Source organism: Mus caroli, chromosome 1 (genome assembly GCF_900094665.2).
Source record: "Mus caroli chromosome 1, CAROLI_EIJ_v1.1, whole genome shotgun sequence".
In the NCBI taxonomy this organism is placed as follows: Eukaryota; Metazoa; Chordata; class Mammalia; order Rodentia; family Muridae; genus Mus; species Mus caroli.
The window spans coordinates 173,931,099-173,945,884 of record NC_034570.1 but is presented as its reverse complement, the minus strand read 5'-3'; the positions used below and the strand labels follow the sequence as shown (position 1 = coordinate 173,945,884).

Here is a 14,786-nt window from a genome sequence, read left to right as displayed (position 1 = left end):
AGTTTTGAATTTATCACTTCATGTTTATAATTCCAGATGAATAGCTTTGGTGGAAGATCTGTTCTTGGGGAGAAGGACTCTTAAGTCCCCTTGAACATGGGTCTCCCACAGGGGGCATGGAACTTGGTGAGATGGTACCACAGGAGCCACAGAGGAAGTAGGGAACTATGGTTTGAGTTTATGAAAACCATTTGTGAACACTAAGACATAAAGTAAACATCTCCCCCTGTCTACTTTAGTGACAAATCCTAGGCAGAGGCCACTTCAAAAATGCCATGTATGGCCAGGCATGTTTACCTAATATTTGCCCTCACAATGGGGAGCCTGGAGGTAGGAGGATCAAGACTTCAAAGCCAGCCTCAGTGATATAGAAAGGTCTAGGCCAAACTGAGCTACATGAAATCCTATTTCAGAAAAACAAAACCCATCACAAACTATCTTTGGACCTCGGTCTAAAGGTCATTTCTCTTCTTTGTGTTCATGAATCTGACTCAGTTGGATTTCATAACATTTAGGGAGGGTAAAGGGAGAAAAATCTGGTAAACCTATACCAGAATTTGCTTGAATTTGGAACTCATTGAATCTTTCTTTGGATCCTTGTGTTGGACAAGAATATGACAGACCATAGATGCTTACAGGACGGAGACACCTCTGCACAGTCTTCTAAGCGTCGGTATTTCTGCTTCCCTCCTGGTGCCTACCACTCCTCTGCCTGAATCATGCGGTGTGTTGAAAAACAAACAAAACCTAGCCTTCTGGAAAGAAGCTATCTATCCCAGACTATGAAGGCACTGAGAGACTCCGAACCAGTAACTGCTCCCTCCTGATTTCCTTGTGCCCTTAGTAAGCAGCTTCTTTCTAAATCTGTGGTGCAATGGACTCATCCACGAGCAGGCAGAGGGCCAGTTGCTTATGTTTTGTTCATAATTCTTCAGCTGTTTCCTTTGATAGCATCATTAGTACCCTCCAGAGGAATGTGCTTTTAAACAATCATGCCTGGGGTGTTGAGTGACGACTTGGTCACAACACAGTCCTTACTCTGCAAGCATGTGGGCCTGAGTTTGGATCCCCAGGACCCACGTAAGAAGCATGGCTGGGTGCCCTGAGTCCCAGCACTGGGCAGACAGAGACAGGAGGGTCCCCAGAGTTCCCTGGCTAGCAAACAGAGAGCTAAGTTGGTGAGCGTCAGGTTCAGCAAGAGACCCTGTCTCAGTAATGTGGAGTGATTGAATCAGACACAAAATGTTCAAAATGTCAACCTTTGACCTTCACACACACACAGAGCTACATACATACACACACCCAAAATATGCTTGCCTAAATATTGATCTACAAAATGTCAAACTGAGTCAGAAGGATCTTATGATTTAAAAAATGAAAATCTAGCTTCCTCTGGAAGACTTCCAAGACATGGTGGCTCTGGAGTGTTTTATCAGAAGATGTGGGATTCCTTTCTGCCCCGGCCACTTCACTCTCCCCTCCTCTGAAGCAGTCCAGGGCTCTCCCAAGTCCATGCCTTAAAGAAGTGCTATAGAAATGGCTGAAGATCAAACTTCAGCCTGCTGAGGAGAGCCTGTTCTCATCAAAAAGGCAGACTCAGGTCAAAACCCCATGAAGGGGAAGTAGGGCTTCCACCACTCATCATAACCTTCAGACTCCAGGCCTTCATGAGGGGCCTGCATTGAGGAAGCCACACATTTCATGTGTGTGTGTGTGTGTGTGTGTGTGTGTGTGTGTTTGAATAGCACAGACTGATTGTTTGAGGCTACTTCACAAGTATGTAAATACAGGCTGCTTCTTTAAACCTGTTAGCTCATTTATTTACATTAGTACAGAAAGCACTGCCAGAAGCGACAGCTGATGACAGTCATGTAACTTTCCACAACGACAACAATTAAAGCGCTCTGGGCCTCTGCTTTCTCGTGCTTATGACTTTTATGTGAACCGGATTCAAACTGTAAGATCTCTGAGTCCCGTGCCAGGAACCGGCTTAGGCTTTGCACAAATCAGTGTGATTCCAAGGGGGAGCAGCCCCAGGCTCCTTCCCATGCACCTGCAGCTGGCCTCTGCCTCCTGCTTCACCCTTTCCCCCTATTCTGACATGGACATTATATTGTGACATGTGCGTGACTGCCATCCGCACAAACAACAAGAAATAGGTTGGATGAAGGAGCGGGTGAGAGAAGGTAAAAGGACAGTCACGTTCTGGCTTCTCCAATCTTACAAGTCTTACAGTTTGGGCCCTTTAGCTGTGGGAGAGCTAATTCCTGTTGCTTAAGTTACCCAGCCTGGGGTGTTTTGTTATAGCAACGTGCTGTGGTTTGGATGTGCTTTGAGCAAGGACTCAAAAGTTCAAATACTAGGAGCTTTGTAGGGTGGTGATGCTGACAGATGGTAGAACCTTTAACAGGTGGGGCATAGTGGGAGATCGTAAGGTCAACAGGTGCTGGGCTTGGAAGGGGTAAACACATTTCTTATATGACCCATGTGAGTACCAATGAGAGCAGGTCTAGGCCCTGAGTGTCTCTGGATTCCACTCTTGACATCTGATCTCTTTGGCACACACTTCCACAGATGAAATATTATCCATGTAATCCATGGCAAAGCCCTCACCAGAGGCCCAACAGAGAGAGGTACTGGATCTCACACTCCTGACTTCTAAAACCATGAAAGCAATCAATATTTTCTTTATAAAGTATCCAGCACTGTCTTTTGTTATCACAACAGAAAACTGACTAATATGTAACCCAAGCAAGCTAATATAGAGCCGCTTTACATTTTATTTCTCAGTTTAACTCTCTCCATATATGTGTCTGTATATTAGAATACCTACTATTCAAGAGTCACACCAGAACTTGTGGGCTACCTAAGACAAGGCTCCTGAGAGCCAACCTAAGGATATCTTTACCTTATAGTCAAGCCAGATATGGTCCAAGGTTGAGATGGTAGTGGGGGTGGGAGGCTGCCTAATCCACCTGGCAAGCCATAAGAAGCAAGCGTGTAGAACCTTCTAGAACTATAGTTCTCTTCGCTGGCAGCACTCACAAAAGTTATCCTTTCTCAGAAGAATCCCTCAACCTCATTATGGACAAGACCTGGCTCAAGCTCACCCTGAGGTATCTTTCTGAGCCAAGAACTGTTTTCCTTGGAGACCTTTTGTGTGTTTGGGAAACCCTACATTCTCTGGTTAATCAAGAGGGGAAGGGATGGGGTGACACACTGAGATGGCACTGCAAAGCTGAAGAGGAAGAATGTTAATAGTGTAGTTCTATTAAACAAAGTCATATTTTTCCCAAGAGTGAGCCACATACTCTATGCTGCTCATTTAATTCTCTGAAGGCAGGGCAAATATTCTTTACTTTTCAGGCAGAAGAAGCTTAAATAATCAAACATAGCTAAGCAAACAGATAAAGCTACTCATTAAACCAGCCCATGGCACAAAAGAAAAACTTGCTTCACTATCCATGTATCCCTCCACCCCAGGACCACATTTATCTTATACCCCAAATTAAACACATCACAACTTCACAGCGAAAATGTTTCCCAATGGGACTTAAGTAAAATCCAATAAAGCTCTAGAAACATCAAGGGCAAGCTTCAGAAGACTACATTCTTCTACGTGAAGCATTCCCACTGGAAATTACATTCAGAGAAAGTCATCAAAAGTCATCTATGGGCAGGGCGGTGGTGGCACCTTTAATCCCAGTACTTGGGAGGCAGAGGCAGGCGGATTTCTGAGTTCGAGGCCAGCCTGGTCTACAAAGTGAGTTCCAGGACAACCAGGGCTATACAAAGAAACCCTGTCTCAAAAAAACAAAAAAGTCATCTATGGTCAGGAGAGGGGAGGAAAAGACAAGGGTTACAATGGAGACTGGGGTTGGGACCCATGCCTAATGGTGATGAACAGAACTGGCAAGTCAAATCCGTAAGCCACTCAACTTGCTTTGAAGGAAACCCCACACTCAAACAACAGCGTTTACAACCATGGATTTTGTAATGATATGCAGGTCAAAGGGCTTTGGCCTGGGGAATTCAGGAAGCAAGATGGGAGAAGGTCCACTGCTCCTATCACAATTTGGAATGCTTTCTTTAGCCAATGTTTTCAGTCCACAAAAAGTATATAGCAACAGCTTCTGTAAGTCAGAGCTATAAGTCTGTATTTGGCAAGAATAGTTAGCAACAATAAGTATATTAACCATCAACTGCCAGAAAGGGAAGGCAGGAGCTGCCTCTGCAGCCACACGCCAAAGTCAAATCACCCACAATGGCTGAGCTCTGCAAGGTCAAACAGAAACCAGGCATGGTCTCCATTCACATGAAGAGATAGGAGAAAGGGTCTGGAAACCTCTGGAGGTGGTTGTTGTAGTGCCAGGATATAGTAACGGGTCAAAAGGTGGGGTGTCCTCATCTGGTAGACCACATTATGGTCCAACCAATACAGCCTGCTGGTCTGGGGTGGGATCATAGATTATAAACATAAGCTCAAGGTTACTGGAGAACCATCCCAGTAACTATCCCTGCAGCTCAGGAGGTGAAGAACAGAAACCTGACCCTGCTTGCACTCCACCTCTGGCACCGTAGGACTTCCTAGGCACATTCCCTGAAGGCTATATCCAACATGGTACAGCGGGGAAGACCTCCTGAGGGCAGGGAATCACAGAGTAGCTCTTCTTTCCACACTAAAGGGACTCGGCTCCCTGCTTATGGCATTTATTGCCAACCTCTTGGATGCAAGCTCATTGGTTAATTCTTTCATTCTTCCCTCCTGACCCCACCCCTTGAGCACTCCTTAAGCTCAACAAAGTCCTACTACAACACAAAGCAGACAGAGGTGAGTCACAGCAAGAACAGTCAGTTGGTAAGGTGTGAGACATCAATGATCTATTCCAAGGCTCTCTGTGTTTAACCACTCTTTCAAGTCATTGAAGTGATACTGTGATACTAAGCAACATACACCCAGATGACCCTGGCAATCTCCAAAGAGATAAGAGTGACTGTTTGTATGCCAACAAGGTGAGTGGCAGTCTGGGAGCCCTTAACACCTTCCAGATGGAAGTGATACCAGAAAGTAGACAGCAGGGTTAGAGGCCAGGGAATTTCGGCTCTAGCCTCAATCTTGATCTAGAGATGAGGATGGAAGTGAACAGCTCACCTATGGTCAAAAATTTCATCAATCATTCAGACTTAATGAAAACTCCATTGAAACTCAAATGAACAAGGTGTGGTGAGTTTCCAGATGGCTGGGCCATGTGGGAGTGACTGGAGGGATAGCGTGCCTACATATGACACAAGACCTGCACGTCATCTTACATGGCTCTGCTGCTGTCTGCCTGTTTGTGCGCACGCTTTATAGTATTCTTTATATTAAGCAAATTCACTAAATGTTTCTCCAATTTCTGTGAGCTGTCATCGCAAGTTAATCAAATCTAGAGAATGAGTTCCGGAACTTTTATTGCCAGCTAGTTGGTCAGAAGTGCAGTGACACCCTGGGACTTGCAACCAGTACCAGGAGTTGGGAGTTCTGCTGCATTTGAGCCTTTGGCCTGGGGGAATCTTACATGATTTCCAAGTGAAATGTTAGGACACCCTGCTGCTGTCAGCTGAGGAACTATTCAAGGAGTAGAAGAAACCTCCACAAGGCGATCCTATATGGGGAGGGAGCAGGAACCTGTTTCTGTTCCCATTACAAAGTAATTGAGGCGGGACACAAAGACAGGGGATTTGTTTACTTCCTAGTTTCAGAGACTAAAACTCTTACAGTATGGTGCTAACTTTGGTGAAGGTCACCTTGGCTGTGTCACATCATGACAGGTGGCATCACAGCTGGGATGGGGAGTAAGGGGGACAGAAAACCAGAGTAACAGCTGGGCTGGGCTGCCCACTTCTTTTCTCATCATTTTTTTTTTTTTTTTTTTTTNGAATGTCAACTCCACCAACACTGTAGTGTTTCCATGACGGGTGCACTAGACTGCAACAGGCACACTGCAGCTACGCACTGCCTTGCAGCTCACTTGCCCTTTTTTTTTTTTATTATTTTTTTTTTTTTTTTTTTTAATATAACAACTCTGCTGTGAGGTTTCCACCAAACCGGTCTCATGCTCTACCAGGGACAGTGCCAAGTTGACCTCCTATGAGGTATCAAACTTTGCAGTATCACCATGTCGGGGTGACATCGTTTCCAAAACATAGACACTTGAGGGCCACATTCCATCCTATCCTAACCATAGCAGAGCAGACAGCACGGTTTCCTCTGAGACCCACACAGGGCTCAGCGACTGTGGTCTCCCAGAAGGGCTCTTCCTAATATTATGAGTATTCTCTCAGCTAACTCCTTGACCACATATGTCACTGCATTTTATTATCTTCAGAACATCTGCCACTATCTGAAATCATCAACGTCATCCTTAGTTTTTTTATTATTGCTAAAAAGTGGAGCCCAGGAAAGCAAGGGTGCTATTAGGTGGCAAGGCCTGTCTGCTCAGGGTAATGGTGGCAGGCTGCCCCGCGCCTCTGCGGTACAGGCTCCGGAAGGTTGTTTGGCATCTTTAGATCCTAGTTTACTTCTGGGTAAAGTAGAGCATCAATGGGCAGCAGAGTTGATGCAATAATTAAATGAACCACTACTAAATGAGTTATTCAGAGAAATTGTACTCATTCACGCTGTACCGTCTGCTCTGAATAGCAAGTGCTCGTTAAATATTTTTAGATGAGATGAACATCGGAATGAGCCAGAAAGGGCCATTAATTATGTGTTGTTCCGCATTATGGTAGGGATTTGGGAGATTAAAAATAGTCCCCAAAGATAAATCTAATTGGAGAGAAAAAGAAGGGATGAGGACGAGGAAACATTAGGAAAAACTGTAGCGAAGTATCAATGCCAGAATGTTCTGAGAACACTGGGAGACTCGCCTGGATGACACCACAGGTCACAGCTCGTGGAAGCTGGTGCAGGAAAGATGAACTCTGCTGGTACCTGGCTGAGGAGGAAGAGGCAAAGAACCAGTTGCTGGACCTTACACGTGACAAATAGGCCCATAGGTGAGGTTGAGAATAAGATCTGTCACACTTGGCAGCCTCTAGCCCCTCCCTCCTCTCACATGCTCCCATCTCTGCCCTTCCCTTATGAGCAATGTTGACAGAAGTGAATAAAAAAGAGTTGTGAAGAAAAATGGTCAAGAGGGACACCCAGGCTGAGAGAGGTCAGGAAACAGGCCCTGCCAGAATTCAGGTCAGCATGCATTCAAGAAGTGCTCACAGTGGGATAGAGAGCTCTGTCCCGGGCATATGCCTAAGAAAGGTCTGGTTTGGCCCTTAGACCTGGCAGCAACACTTTTATCTAAATAGGATCAACAATCACAGATACTTTGGACAGGGTCTTCACTGACCCAGTGGCTCTGTTTCTCCCACAATACCAGCTCTACAATCAGGCATTCTCGAGTCCCTCTTATTTGTCTTATTAACTCTGAACTGGCAGGCTAGTTATTTACATTTCAGGTCACTTAAAATCACATTATCAAAGAAATGGAGAGACAGCTCAATGGGTAAAATGCTTACTCAGTGGGTAAGTATGAGAGTGTGAGTTCAGATCCCGATGCCCACAGAAGAATCCAGCCATCCTTGGGAGGCAGAAACAGGAGAATCCCAGGGGCTCGCTGGATATACCAGGTAAGCACAGGAACACATACACACACACACAGCCAAGAGCATGCATGTACAAGTGGACACACATAGACACACACATACACACAAAAATAAAAATAAATAAGACACCAGGATTATCCCCTAAGAGCTTTGACTTCAATGGTGAGCGTTTCCTCTCTCCTGAAAGGGATTCTTACATCCTTCGCTCTCTCTCTCACAGGGCTGTAGCACATACTTGTGTCTTGAAAGGTGTACTCTGAACCCTGTAGTCCACAGGCAAACATTTGGAAGTACCTTGGGGGAAGGGAGCACCCAACTCTAGGACAGTCAGTTCTGAGCATCTGTTCTATCTCTTTTAGAAACTGAGGCTGACATTCCATCCTTACCCTCACTGAGGGGGCAGGGGGCTGCTGACACCCTCAGTAAAAGCTACTGTCAGTTATTTGGCTGGACTATCGCCACCATTAAACTTCTAATGAGCAAGCCTGCGTTGGTAACAGAGTGCAGAGAGCCCAGGGCCAGACCAGGTTAAACAGATTTCAGGAGATTTCACAACTCTTCATCCTCTTTGCTTCATTCCCGTTTCTTGTAGAACCCCTCCCTCCAAGTAATGACAGTTTTCTTTTCTTAGAAACCCATTTTCCAGGGTGGCCCTATCACGTGCCTTGAGGAGTCAAACTTTCTAGGAGCTGGTGACCTAAGAAGGCTTTGCTGGATAGGACTAGTCTGAGCAAAGCTAAAAACTAATGGCCTTGGGGGTGGGGGTGGGGGGACCTTGTCTATTTTAAGCCAGGAAGGAGAAAGCAAAACAAAGTAGACCAAAAATAACCATACAAGACCATGGCTAAAATATCCAAACAGGGGTGTCCACAGAAAAGGCGCTGTTGGATTTGACACCATAATTTTGAAACAAAGTGAGACACGCCACAAGTATGAATCCTAACATGCAAATGACCAAATAATGCAAATTCCTTACTTAGGGTTTTCCCACACATCACTTTCCTTACTGGAACAAAATCTCAACATCAATATTCAAGAATTTCTTGTAAGAAAGGGGCCAGCAGGCTGGGCCACCACATCCCTCAGGTGACACCTAGGAGTTGAAATAGAGGGGGCCTCCAAAGGTGGGAAGGTCTTGGGCCTAGAAATATCACAGGTCTTCCTGCTGACATGGAAGCCTTGCAGTCTAAAGCAGTCTTCCCAAGACCACATCATTTTGTAAGAGTGAAGGCTGCCTCTTGTCTCCAAGGAAGCAGGGTTAGGGAAACAAGTCTTGCTATCTTACCAAGTGCTGCGGTGTTCTCTCACCACCAGGGCCTTCAAGCAGACGCCGGGTGCTTTCATCTCAGAATACTGCAATGCAGCTCTGACACAGCTCTGACAACAGAGACTCCAAGATTGACTCTTACAGAAAGCCACAGTCCCCAACAGCGTTGGCCTCACTGCCAGTTGTAAGTGTGATGTCTCTCAGGCCTCTGACACCTCTGGCTAAATCGTCACCAGTTCTTTGCTTCCCCATAATGCCCTGGGTTCAAGAATCCACTAGGATGATTCGCTGAACTCAGGAAAGCACTTTTGTTTGTGCCAATTAATGGCTTTACTATGAAGGATGCAAACAGGGCCAGCAAAATGAAACCTGCACAACGTAGGCCCTAGTATTCCACACTGTGCACGTCTTTGCTCAGTCGTGTGAAATGAAGACACTCTATCTACCCTGCTGGCATGTCCCTGTGTGCAAGGAGGATGCCTGCCTGAGCTTCGCGGGCCAGGCTTCTGTGTTCTTCATGTTCTTGTTTCATTAGGTGCAACTGGACTTGATTCATCATCAGTCCCGTGACTGAACTTAATCCTCAGTCCAGCTTGCTTCTTCTGTGAAGGCTGGCTACATTCCAAGCTTCAGGGCCAGTCACAGGGCTGGCCCTTCTGATAGATGACCAGCTTGTCCCCTGAGTCATCTCATTAACATAAACTCAGGTGTGAGCCAAGGGGCTCTGCGGGAGCAGCTCAGGCACTCTTATCTCTCTGTAGATTCCAGAGGGTGAGAGATCATCTCCCACAACTCAGGGACAGAGGGCAGAAAGAAAAAAAAAAAAAATCAATTTACAAGTCCATAGCCATAAATGCTGTGGACCTGGGAGTCAGCCTGGACTTCAGGCGACTTCAGTGTGACTCCAAGTGATTCTGTGAACCACTCTCAGCCTCTATTTTCTCATCTTAGAAAGAAATGATAACTTATCATTATACAAAGATTGGCCTCACTGGATAGAAATGTCAGCAGGATACTACACGGCAAGACTATTTTTCTAGTCATTACCCTGAACAACGTAAAGGGAAACAGGCCAAAATTAACACTAATAATATATTTGACCAAATTATGGTTTCAACACGCAGCTGAGTCTTTCACACACTGCAACCCAACAAGGGTTTCTGAAATCTAATAAGTATGATTCAGGGCTGCTTCAACTAGCTCTAGCGACCAGAATCAGGCAGGGCATAGCTACCAGGAGACAACAGCTCAGGTAAAGGTGATGTCCCCATTCAATGAGTCCCTGCAAAGTCATTACTATCTGGCCATGTTAACAGAAAGGAGCATGTGTTTGTATGTGCAAGCATGTGTTCACATGGACAGAGTTAGCAGCCAGTAACAGAAAACGATGGTTCTACAAGCTGCATTGCACCAGAACGTGAGCGGTCTCCCCATAGATGAAATAGTCACTTTTCTCCAGAAAAGAACACTCCACCCCATTATCTGTCGAGAGTTCTGTTCCCAAGCATGTACATCACATCAGCACACACTGCAATCCTTAACAAAACCAAGCCACCACGGACAATGGCTTTTGATGGGCAAAGACCCCTGGAAGACACCATGTGACCAGATCTGAAAGGTTTGAGAAGGTAAGGAAGAAAAGCTGAAGGAAGGAAGGAGCTGGGGCCTGCTGAGTCACAAAATGATGTCCATTGACCTCAAGGGCTAATATCAGAGCCACCAGCCACCACCAGTCAGTCCCATCCAGCCAGGAATCCCACTCCACAGTGTGGAAAAGCTGTTCGCTGAGAACCAGGAAAGCAGAAGGTCCCTAGGAGATGAATGTCAAGGTCACGATTTGGACAGCTTTGGAGCATCTGGTTCTCAGGCCTCAGAACGCTTTCCAAACATTTTATAGAAGATGTGGAAGGTGGGCTGGGGAGACAGTCCAGTAGTCAAATACAAGCAGAAGAGGCATGAGGACCTGAGTTTGCACGCCTTGGCAACCACGTGAAAGCCAGGTACAGGTACACACCTCAGGGGTTGGCTGGGGAGACAAAATCTTAGAGGGGAGCTCACGGTCCAAGCAATGTAGCCCAAGTGTTCAATGTAGCCTAGGGTTCAGTGAAAGAGCAAGTCTCAAGCGTAAGTCAGAAGTCAAGTGAGATGGCTCAGCAGGGAAGGGCATGCTACATACACACATACATACACACATGTGTATGTGTGAGTGCCTGAGTTTGATTCCTGGACCCTGCAGAGAGGGACTGAAAGTTATCCTCTGACCTTCACAGATAGAGTGCACAAACATTCATGCTCACACGTGCACACACACAGACCGACACACATACTTACACGTACAAAACTATAGGAGAGTACAGATAGACATGCAATGTTGGCTTTTGGTCTTTATACACACACACACACATACACACACACACCCTCATCAATCTGAAAGCTCAATGCGCGTTGATGGTGGTACTTCACAGTCACATCCCCTACTTGCGGGAAGCCTGCCAGGCATCATCATCCGGGCATCTCCCTCGTTCCACGAAAAGCTCACCACAGTGGACTGGGCGTCTAGCTCTCCCTTGGCTAAGAATAAAGAGATCCATGGAATAAGCGCAGGCATAGTGGACTTTTACATGACATGCAAAATTAATTATAATAAGTTCAACCCAACGCGTACTTTATCAAGGAAGACAAGCTAGTTATCTGCTAGAGAATTAACTCCTATTTAAAGGGTATTTTACCTTTGCAGAAAAGGACTGGTGGGAGTTCTTCCCATTCTGATTATATTCATGGTCCTGTGTTTCTGAGTTTGCTTAAAGACTTTGGGGACCTTAGTGGACCTAAAAATGGGGCCTGGGGGAAATAAATGTATATACTTAGCATCTTACAGAGTCTAGCTTTTTTCTGTTGGCACTGATGTTTTAGTGTGTTTTATCAAGGCCAATGAGCTATCACAGAAGGCAAAGGTTATTTGCTGCCAAGCTCAGCAATGTGAGATCCTGAGACCCACATGGTGGAAAGTGAGAACAGAGTCTCACAGGTTGAATTCTGACCTCCACACTGGAGCTGTGATATATTATATATATACATATATCACATACACATCACACACACACACACATACACCCTAAAGGTAATAATGTATTTTATCAACAATTTAATACTGTGAGTGATTCAGAGAGTGGATTGTTTGTAGCCCTGGCTAATCTTCTAGTTCCATAGAATATCTGGCTGCTTGGAGTTTCCAAACTGCCTCATCGTGCCCCAACCAAAGAACAAACCCAGGATCACAGCCCGTGTATCAAATGACATATATAGCATACACACACACAGGTCAGAGTCAAGGGGCAGTGGATCAAGGACAGGGACTTCCCTTAACTCTGAGGACTTTGATTGGCAGCAGGATCTAAAAAGTGAAAGTGAATTAGGACACCAGAAAAGATAACTCCCAACGGGCTGACAGCCAACATTCATTCTTCTAAAGGGGGTCAGAGTAAGACTGAGCTGTTTCTGAAGCAGGGATCCCCCACACCTTCCTTGGGTTTAAGACCCTGGGTGCAAGTGTAATGTCCATTAGGAGGTCGTTGGTTAAGCAGAATGTGGCTGCCAGACAAATGACAGCATTGAAGAAGGAAATCTGTAATAACCATGCAGGAAGCAAGGGACCGACCCTGCAGCACAAAGTGAAAATCAGCTCAAGTTTCTATATGAGACTCTGCAAAGCATGCACATATATGGGTAAGGGATGGAGCGGCTATGTAAAAGTGAAACCAGGGTGGGCAGGGCAGGGCTCGTAGATCTTGAGGTTTTTTTTTTTTTTTTCCATTGTGAAATGTTCTTCATGTTCTAACAGTAAGTGTCTATTGACAGCTTTTACTAGCACTCAATTTTCTGCAGTTTTATTTGAGAAAAATTGCATGTATTTTTTTCCAGCATAGCACCAAGCCAGAAAAAATAAAGGACCTGGGTAGTCATCTGTCCATCTGTCCATCTGTCCATCTGTCCATCTCACTGAAATGCTGACTCTTTTCTAAACATTGAAACAAGAAGATCCCGCAAGCAGCGACGATTTTCCTGTTGCTTTAGCTTTAGTACTGATGTCAGATCACTGTATGGAACAATGCTACTTAACAGTCCCCATAAAAAAAAAAAGAAGAAGTAGATGGCTTATTACTATAATTATCTTGTATTATAATTATGTTGAGTTTTTAATCAACATCAGTCTTTACAGGCCAGACATCACTTATACTACTTAAATAAGCAACTATTTAACTTATCTTCCCTTGGCCCCATCCCTTGCCCCCATCCCACGTGAACATCGTCACTATCTCCATTCTCACAGCTGGGGGAACTGAGGCACAGCAAAGTTCCCTTGTCCAAGTGTGAAATGACACGATCAAAATTCCAAGTCACCATCCGCCCTGGAATCTTGGCTCCGAGTGACCAACGTCCACTTCCTCTAAGAGAAGAAGTCTATTTATAATAGGAAGGACGAGTATATTATAAGGCAAGGCAGAATCATAGATTCACCAAACAGCCCAGGAGGGTGTGGTCTGGTGGTGCATGACTGAGGCCTCGGTAGACAGGACGTCTTCGTTAAAGCACAAGGACATCCTCAGTAACTGAATTCAAGGCCAGCCTGGGCTACATGAAACCCTGTCAAAAAGACAGAGAATGGAAAAAAGAAGACGTGGAGTGGGGGAGGGCGAGTGAAGGGAGGAGAGGGACCTGAGATGTTTGGGGTGAGATGATGCTTTTGAGTTTCCACATTTCCAATATGTGAAACTGGGTACCTGATCCTGAGACAGAAGCCTGCCTAAGAGCATGCTACTCCCTATAACAGGCTCCTGAGGTCACTAAACTACCTACCCCCTCCAACCCCTCGCAGTATCTCAGCCTTGGACTACACAAGGGAAGAACAGGCCAGACAGAACAGGAAAGGGGAGGTCAAAACCCAGCAACCAGGCAACAGACCGATGGTGGGTCTGTGGGCTTGTCTCAGAGGATTCCATTTCTCAAAGCAAAACGAAGGCCCACTAGACATCTACGAAGGATGGGAAATGTGTAATTAACATCCCAGTCCCCACTAACTAGACTGCAAAAGCCAGAGATGTAAGCACTCATGGATGGAGTCACCGGGACCAACCACATCTTCTGCTGACTCACTCTTCCTAGATTTACACCTGCCTTTCTTCTCCTGCATCTAGCTCCCACTACGGAGAGTGGGATAGATTAATACATAACACCTCTACCTCTATACTATTAAGGTTCCAGGCATTTAAATACATACTAACTAGAAGCTCCATCATAAGATGCCCGGGTTCACCGTGTACCAGGCCAAAGGCCTGAATCTCTGAATCTAAGCCACGGGTATTCTGATGACACAAGAAGACACTGACAGTACGGAAATGCTTCCTAAATACCAGAAATAACATCACCATTTTCAAAGGTTTCTCTAATTGAATTACTACTAAAAACAAAACAGTCAGAAAACCAAAAACTTCTGACACATTATACATACGTTAACGTTTCCAGAGTCTGAGATACAACCCGGGTTAAGATCACTTGCAAAGTCGGCTTTAAGGACAGAGCAGGACACTCTTCTTAAAAACCACTGGAATTTTCACTTGAAGACAGCCAAGGACTTGGGGGAAGGGAAGTTGTATTTAATGGGATGCACCTCCAAGACAATGCACTCATCAAGGTGACCCACGGCCCATCTTTAAATAGGAATGTGATCAGCCTGAAAGGTGCTTAGACTTGAAATCAAAAAATCAGTTTATGTCTGCCCATCTTCTGGGTCCTCCGCTACTGGGCCAGACGCTCCTTCAACAAGCACACATCCCACCCCTGGGCTTCCCTGCTCTTTTTTTTTTTTTTTTTTTTTTTT

General features: G+C 45.4%; 1 protein-coding gene across 1 annotated transcript in view; it reads right to left on the bottom strand.

Moving 5' to 3' along the window:
- Window positions 1-14,786, bottom strand: part of Dusp10 (dual specificity phosphatase 10) — a 40,164-nt gene that overhangs the window by 13,095 nt on the left and 12,283 nt on the right. The gene's annotated exons all lie outside the window — the stretch shown is intronic.